This window comes from Schistocerca americana, chromosome 2, assembly GCF_021461395.2.
Source record: "Schistocerca americana isolate TAMUIC-IGC-003095 chromosome 2, iqSchAmer2.1, whole genome shotgun sequence".
Classification (NCBI taxonomy): Eukaryota; Metazoa; Arthropoda; class Insecta; order Orthoptera; family Acrididae; genus Schistocerca; species Schistocerca americana.
In genome coordinates this window covers 330,369,889-330,378,802 of record NC_060120.1, presented here as the reverse complement: position 1 = coordinate 330,378,802, position 8,914 = coordinate 330,369,889, and the positions used below count along the sequence as shown (strand labels likewise).

The window sequence follows — 8,914 nt, the reverse complement described above, 5'->3', positions numbered from 1 at the left end:
GTGCTGTGTGCTGTTAAGGCCGCCGCGGATGACAACCAAAGGGCTACTGCAGTGAAATGAAATGGCACCCCAGACCGTCAGTTCTGGTTGTCGGTCCGTATGGCGGGCAGTAGTCAGGTTGGTATCCCACTGCGGTCCGGGACGTCCCCAGACACGTTTTCGACCTGGAATGGAATTGTCTCCAGTGACATTTCGAAATGCGACGCGATGACCAGCGAAGACGTGTCTGGAGACTCCCCGGACAGCGGTGGGAAACCAACCTGACTGTCGCCCGTCATATGGCCCGACAACCAGGAGTGATGGTCTCAGATTCCATTTCTTTTCATAGTAAGATCCGTTTCGTTGTCATCTGCGGAACCCTTTCGGCAGAGCGGTAGCCGACAATGTTCTACGCGCCGGTTTATTTATTTATTTATTTATTTATTTATTTTATAGGCCACCTTGGTTTACATTTCAGCAAGATAATGCCCACCCGAAGTCGACCTTACCTCGGCCAGCAAGGTCGCCAGATCTCTCCCCAATTGAAAACGTTTGAAGCATTATGGGCAGAGCCCTCCAACCAGCTCAGGATTTCCATGATCTAATACGTCGATTGGGAGGAATTTGGCACTATGTCCCTCAGGGGGACATTCAACTACTCTATCAGTGCCACGCCGACCAAGATGTAACTGACTTGCTCAATTTCTGAAGCTCTTTCTCTTGAATAAATCATCCAATTTTTCAGAAATTGTAATCATTTGTTTCTCTGCACATGCACGTCACATCTACCGATTTCCGTCCCATCCTAATAACTACTTTGGCAACGGCCTTACCGCAGTGGATAGACAGGTTCCCGTCAGATCACCGAAGTTAAGCCCTGTTGGGCGTGGCCGGCACTTGGATGGGTGACCGTCAGGGCGACGATGCGCTGTTGCCATTTTTCAGGGTGCACTCAGCCTCGTGATGCCAATTGAGGAGCTACTCGACCGAATAGTTGCGGCTCCGGTCACAGAAAACCATCATAACGACCGGGAGAGCGGTGTGCTGACCACACGCCCCTTCTATCCGCATCCTCAGCTGTGGATGACACGGCGGTAGGATGGTCCCGACGGGCCACTTGTGGCCTGAAGACGGAGTGCTGCTGCTGCTAATAATTCCTTTGTGCCCCATCTTATTTTTGTGCTTAGAGCGTATATCTTCGAAACTTCGTAATAAGCACTGGGATGTGGATATTGTCATGGTTATTTCATAATGTTGTCTGTTTCTGTCCTATTTAGTATGGTGTGCTGAAGATCTGATAACGAGGACGACACTGATAGAGCTATCAGACACGCGCCCGTATAGCATGCCGCTTCCGGTATTCGCGGAGTCGCGCCGGCCTCAGTTCGAATCCGTGCGGCGGATTAACGACGAGGACCGGTGTGACTGATAGCCTGGCTGTCTTGATGTGAATTTTAAGCGCTTTCCCACATCCGACTGGGTGAATACCGATCTGGTACCTTTGTCTCGCTTCAGTTACACGATTTGCAAATACTTCGAAATGGTTCTCACGCTGCCACATGAGATAGCACTACAAGCAGACAGATGGGATGCACAAATTCCGTACAAGGAGAGGGGGGAACGGGGGTGGCAGCGGAAAGGGCATTCGGTCACGCTCTACCACTAACACAGTCCAATCCAGATTAACATGCCGACACCGCAATGACGCGGAATAAAGCGAAGAAAAAGAAGAAGAAAAAGAAAAGAGATTGGTGGAGCAATCGGAAGCGCCAGAAACATACAGTGGAGGAGCAACGCAAGCTTTCACGGCAGCGTCTCAGAGCAGCGGTCGCGCCGATCTGCGCATCCAATGCAAACCCAGTGCAACAGAAAGTTGCTGAGCCACTTTCTCTGCGAGGGACACTCCAGCTGAGTCCTCTCTCCTTTCGCTTTCATCCCAAGAGGTCATAACGTGTCGGCGACATTCAGTTCCAAGAGCAGCAGTAGCCATTGACGATCAGACATTAGGACTCATTCGCAGCAAAGCCGAACTGTTACGTCTCTGTACCAAACCGTCTCATAGGTATTGTGCTTCAAAGGAGGCAAATGTTATCACTACGAAGAATTGCTATAAAATAACTATCAAAACAGGAAGTCATTTTCCGTCTACCTTGTTTGGCGATACAAAAAGTTTTACATCATCAACATGCAGAAGTGCGACCTTCTGCCGGCCGTGGTGGCCGTGCGGTTCTAGGCACTTCAGTCCGGAACCGAGTGACTGCTACGGTCGCAGGTTCGAATCCTGCCTCAGGCATGGGTGTGTGTGATGTCCTTAGGTTAGTTAGGTTTAAGTAGTTCTAAGTTCTAGGGGACTGATGACCTCAGATGTTGAGTCCCATAGTGCTCAGAGCCATTTGAACCATTTTTTGCGACCTTCTTCCGGATGATGCTAGTGGTTTGCCCGAGTGCGGCGAGGTGTGAGATGCGGTGCTTCTCTTGAAATTAATGTAGGCACCTGCTGCAGCGTTCGTTAATTCATTGGCATCGGACTTCTTGAAATATCTGTTAAGCATCACGTATCTGAAACTGTTTCATAGCTATTTTATCATCTTTTTATGTCCGTAAAAGCCCGCATCTCGTGGTCGTGCGGTAGCGTTCTCGCTTCCCACGCCCGGGTTCCCGGGTTCGATTCCCGGCGGGGTCAGGGATTTTCTCTGCCTCGTGATGGCTGGGTGTTGTGTGCTGTCCTTAGGTTAGTTAGGTTTAAGTAGTTCTAAGTTCTAGGGGACTTATGACCACCGCAGTTGAGTCCCATAGTGCTCAGAGCCATTTTTTGTCCGTAAAAAGTATAAATTATATCATTAAAAACAAACGAAATTGTGTGAATATTTGAAAATGAATCAACATAAGCAAATTGAAATGAAATTTTTTGAGCATTTGCCTGACATCCCTTAGGCGGTGAAGACATCAGTGTTACTGTCAAAAACTATTAACGCTACAGCGATCCGGGCCATCTGCTGCAGTGGCGCCTGCTGGATCAAAGTTGCTCTTTTAAAATTAGTAACAAAGTCATTTCGCCTACAATTTTTGTGGAAAACTTGTTTGGCCGGCCGAAGTGGCCGTGCGGTTAAAGGCGCTGCAGTCTGGAACCGCAAGACCGCTACGGTCGCAGGTTCGAATCCTGCCTCGGGCATGGATGTTTGTGATGTCCTTAGGTTAGTTAGGTTTAACTAGTTCTAAGTTCTAGGGGACTAATGACCTCAGCAGTTGAGTCCCATAGTGCTCGGAGCCATTTGAACCATTTTTTTGAAAACTTGTTTGAACGAGCACGGAAAATAAATAATCAAGTATTGTTATGAGACAGCACCGGTGTCATTGCTGAGTTCTCTTATGTGGGCAATTTTTGCAGGTAAAAATAACTCTTTTGCAGGAAAAAATACAATGTTTCTCCAAGTCGTACTATTTGATTTTTAATACCAAACTTAATTGAAATATAATGTGAAAACGCAAAGCAGGTTTACTTGTTTCAGTTTCCTGCTGTCTGCTGTGGTGGAGGAGAGACATTACCTCTTATCGGCGGCCGGAGTGACCGAGCAGTTCTAGGCGCTACAGTCTGGAACCGCGCGACAGCTTCGGTCGCAGGTTCGAATCCTGCCTCGGGCATGGATGTGTGTGATGTCCTTAGGTTAGTTAGGTTTAAGTAGTTCTAAGTTTTAGGGGACTGATGACCTCAGAAGTAAAGTCCCATCGTGCTCAGAGCCATTTGAACCATTCGATTGCCGGCCGGAGTGGCCGTGCGGTTCCAGGCGCTACAGTCTGGAGCCGAGCGACCGCTACGGTCGCAGGTTCGAATCCTGCCTCGGGCATGGATGTGCGTCATGTCCTTAGGTTAGGTAGGTTTAATTCTAAGTTCTAGGCGACTGATGACCTCAGAAGTTAAGTCGCATAGTGCTCAGAGCCATTTTTGAACCATTTGATTACGTCTTATCAACAAAAAATAGGCTCAAGAATGACTGCCTTTTCGTTAATAGTGCAGTGAATGCATACAATTGAGGAGGTCTGCCTGGACGAGGTACTGAACTTAACATTTGAAATAAAGTCAGGTAAGAGAAAGGAATAACTGTAAAGCATAAGGCAACGCTTATAGGACCAGTGGGTTATAAACCTCAACTTCACATGCTGTGAGTTGCGCTTCAACTTCAGGATCTGAAGCGTGAGCAGTATAAGACAATTTTACTACGATTAAAAAGGGATGCATTTTTACGGGTCCTTAGAAACTTTATCACCACACCAGTACATCGTTGACAGAACTGAATAAAAGGTGTGAAAATATTTAGGTTAAAAGTCATAGATGCGGTATTAGACACAACAAATCCTTTCCACACTTTTAAATGAAAACTTGCACCTGATTCATCACAGAGAATATGTACAAAGGCTTAGCCGAATGTTCTGGGCAATTCTTTCGTGTATGTCAAATCAAGAATTACAGAACATAACCCCTCTTAAAAATATCAGTTCTTTTGCTAATAAGGTACTCACCTTAAAGACAAATACAAACAATATTCTCCAATTTGCAAACTAAATAAATATTTCTCACTCGAACTTGTTGGCTGAATCATTTAAGTTGCATACTAACTACATATCTCCTGCTAACTTCGCTCTTTCCTAATCCGAGCTTTTGCCCCGTCTCTACTCATCGCGTCTTCGACGAGATGTTAAACCCTAATATTCATTAGGTACTTCGCAGATATGCATAAAACATAACAAAAAACCACTGGAAATATGACTTTATGATGCGAACAGCAATAGTTCCAACCCACAATGGCGAATTTATTGCAATCTGATGACAAACTTCGTCATTTTTCGTACTAAGCGCACGACTGACAACGAAAACTGAAAGCAAAGAAGCAATCATGTGCGCGACGCTATTGCGTAAAGGAGACGTGGGCCCTCTGCACGTCATATTGGAGTGAGCTTAGCCTGTTTGAGGGCCGCATACGTAATAACTGACTGATGTATTGCAGGCTGCTCTTTCCTGTGCCGCACTAGGTGAATATTACAGATGATGGATGGGTAGTTGTGTCGCGGGCATTATCGCGTAATTTCAGGTAGAGCACACTGCTGGTATTTGTGTCAGCTAGGATTGGCAGCTTATTCAAGTACATTACTGGAGATTTTTGCTTCTCGAGACTACTGCGCCCTGTCACTTCTCGCCCAAAATATTGAACACTTGTCCGGAGAATAGCACACACTGTTTCTTCTATGTGTTTGCTGCCGATGTAACTTGCAGCCGATGTGGGGATGGAAACCGAGCGAAGAATATCCAACAGGAGTGGAAATGGGAATGAAGTCCCATCCTTCCTTCTTGACAGAGCGTAGGGGAACAATGAGGGAGACCCGCACCGCCGTACTTGGCAAGGTCCTAATGTAGACGGTTTCTTCCTCCGACCGTAATGGGGATGAATGATGATGATGCAGACGACACGACGACATCCAGTCATCTCGTGGCAACCGAAAATTTCCTGACACCGCCGGGAAGCGAACCCGGGACCCCGTGCTCGGGAAGAGACAGGAGTAGGTGCCAGAAAAGAGCGTCTCGGATAGAAACAACCTAAAAATACTATTATTGACGTGGAAATTGCTCTTTATGTAGCTGGAGTGGAATGACGAAATATGTTTTTTTCCGGTAGCTGTATAGACGTATTAAAGCGAAGCTTTGTATAAATATGTATTACAGATCACTGAGCATTCTTCAAAAGAAACGGCACGAAACGAAACTATCTACACTTTCAAACGTATTTTATCTGTTACGTTGGTGGAATTAACAGGAAACGATAATCACAAATCGTGTAAGCGACTGCAGAAGGGCTAGCAGAAATACGAAACGGCCTACGGAAGGTATTTGAAGAAAAAAAAGGTTTGACTAGTTCTACGTCGAATTCAATAGGCTGAGTCCTGGTCATCGCGGAACTATGGAATATTGATAGCTGGTAGAAATGAATGTGGACGCAAAGAAATGAATGTGGACACAATGTACTGTCGCAAATCATAGGAATCTAGTCAACAAATAATGTAAAACGTCGCCCACTAAATCTGGCCGATGGCAGACGCTCCTGTTAGCTCGATAACAGTTCTACCAATGTCTCTCAATCTATGGTAATCTGATGATATCCTACAAAGGCGAAACGCGTCGTTAAGGCAATATTTTCGCAGACAAGACCGTTTTATTCAATAATAACAATAATGCATGAGAACGATCTCGACAATGCGCAGTAATTCGGAGGCGTGTTGCCGCGAAACCGCACGTTTTAGCGTGGTTGTGGGACAAACGTGAGAGGTCTTTCGTGGTGTCTGCGTGGTGGATGTCTGCAGCCGTCGGTAGCCTCGTCAGAAGTTTGAAATCACAGCGAGAATCATGGAAAAAGGCAAGTCTTCGGAATTAACTGGGAACGAGAACTGCGTGCGCTGGGTGTCCATCGAGACTGAGGTACGTGTGTGCCTTATGAGCATCTTAGTGCAGTCAAAATAGCCTCGTTTCTCGTGAAACATTCAGGCATTTTTAATAATATTTATTTCAGTTATACGACCAGTGCATTCTAAGTGCCTGTTTCTTGCTGCTGACGCGTCCGGCCATCTTGATTTAGGTTTTCCGTGATTTTCCTAAATCGCTCCAGGCAAATGCCGGGATGGTTCCTCTGAAAGGGCACGGCCGACTTCCTTCCCCGTCCTTCCCTAGTCCGATGAGACCGATGACCTCGCTGTTTGGTCTCCTCCCCCAAACCAACCAACCAACCAACCAACCAACCAACCTTGCTGCTGACATCATATTTATTTTATTATTCATGTTTTTTGGCGTCGACGTCGCAGATTTAAATATTATTTCTGAATGGAAGGGGGTGACATGTGGCGGTCCCCTTGTAAAAAATGACTATATGGTACCCCACTAGCTCGTTTAAACGCCTTTAATTCATAACCGATCGGGCGTCCTAGTGATGTCGCCACGCGTTGCGCCATAGGAAGATGTGCACTGCCGGAAGTTCGTCGTTAGTGAAAATAAGCTAAGTATAACAACGATCAAGCAGTGTTCCTTAATGGAACAGTGTTGTGCGAAGAAGTAGCAATGGCAGCCAAAAGTGAGTATTCATTTCACTAAGAACTAGATATTTGAATAAATTCAGGAGGCTACCAAGATGGAAATGGGTAGGTTAAAGTTAGATATAGTGGGAATTAGTGAAGTTCGATGGCAGGAGGAACAAGACTTTTGGTCAGGTGAATACAGGGTTAGAAATACAAAATCAAATAGGGGTGATGCAGGAGTAGGTCTAATAATGAATAAAAAATAGGAGTGCGGGTAAGCTACTACAAACAGCATAGTGAACGCATTATTGTGGCCAAGATAGGCACGAAGCCCACGCCTACTACAGTAGTACAAGTTTATATGCCAACTAGCTCTGTAGATGACGAAGAAATTGATGAAATGTATGATGAGATAAACGAAATTATTCAGGTAGTGAAGGGAGACGAAAATTTAATAGTCATGGGTGACTGGAATTCGGCAGTAGGAAAAGGGAGAGAAGGAAACGTAGTAGGTGACTATGCATTGAGGCTAAGAAATGAAAGAGGAAGTCGCCTGGTAGAGTTTTGCACAGAGCATAACTTAATCGTAGCTAACACTTGGTTCAAGAATCATGAAAGAAGGTTGTATACATGGAAGAACCCTGGAGATACTAAAAGGTTTCAGATAGATTATATAATGGTAAGACAGAGATTTAGGAACCAGGTTTTAAATTGTAAGACATTTCCAGGGGCAGATGTGGACTCTGACCACAATCTATTGGTTATGAACTGTAGATTAAAACTGAAGAAACTGCAAAAAGGTGGGAATTTAAGGAGACGGGACCTGAATAAACTGAAAGAACCAGAGGTTGTACAGAGTTTCAGGGAGAGCATAAGGGAACAATTGACAGGAATGGGGGAAAGAAATACAGTAGAATAAGAATGGGTAGCTTTGAGGAATGAGATAGTGAAGGCAGCAGAGGATCAAGTAGGTAAAAAGACGAGGGCTAGTAGAAATCCTTGGGTAACAGAAGAGATACTGAATTTAATTGATGAAAGGAGAAAATACAAAAATGCAGTAAGTGAAGCAGGCAAAAAGGAATACAAACGTCTCAAAAATGAGATCGACATGAAGTGCAAAATGGCTAAGCAGGGATGGCTAGAAGACAAACGTAAGGATGTAGAGGCTTATCTCACGAGGGGTAAGATAGATACTGCCTACAGGAAAATTAAAGAGATCTTTGGAGAAAAGAGAACCACTTGCATGAATAGCAAGAGCTCAGATGGAAAGCCAGTTCTAAGCAAAGAAGGGAAAGCAGAAAGGTGGAAGGAGTATATAGAGAGTCTATATAGGGGCGATGTTCTTGAGGACAATATCATGGAAATGGAAGAGGATGTATATGAAGATGAAATGGTAGATATGATACCGCGTGAAGAGTTTGACAGAGCACTGAAAGACCTAAGTCGAAAAAATGCCACGCCAATAGACAACATTCCATTAGAACTACTGACTGCCTTGGGAGAGCCAGTCCTGACAAAACTATACCATCTGGTGAGCAAGATGTATGAGACAGGCGAAATTCCCTCAGACTTCAAGAAGAATATAATAATTCCAGTCCCAAAGAAAGCAGGTGTTGACAGATGTGAAAATTACTGAACTATCAGTTTAATAAATACTAAAGCGAATTCTTTACAGACGAATGGAAAAACTGGTAGAAGCCGACCTCGGGGAAGATCAGCTTGGATTCCGTAGAAATGTTGGAACACGTGAGGCAATACTGACCCTACGACTTATCTTAGAAGAAAGATTAAGGAAAGGCAAACCTACGTTTCTAGCATTTGTAGACTTAGAGAAAGCTGTAGGCTGGAATACTCTCTGTCAAATTCTAAACGTGGCAGG

General features: G+C 44.9%; 1 pseudogene; it reads left to right on the top strand.

The window, feature by feature from the left end:
• Window positions 1-798: 798 nt before the first annotated feature.
• LOC124596660 lies at window positions 799-916 on the top strand (annotated as a pseudogene).
• Window positions 917-8,914: the final 7,998 nt, after the last annotated feature.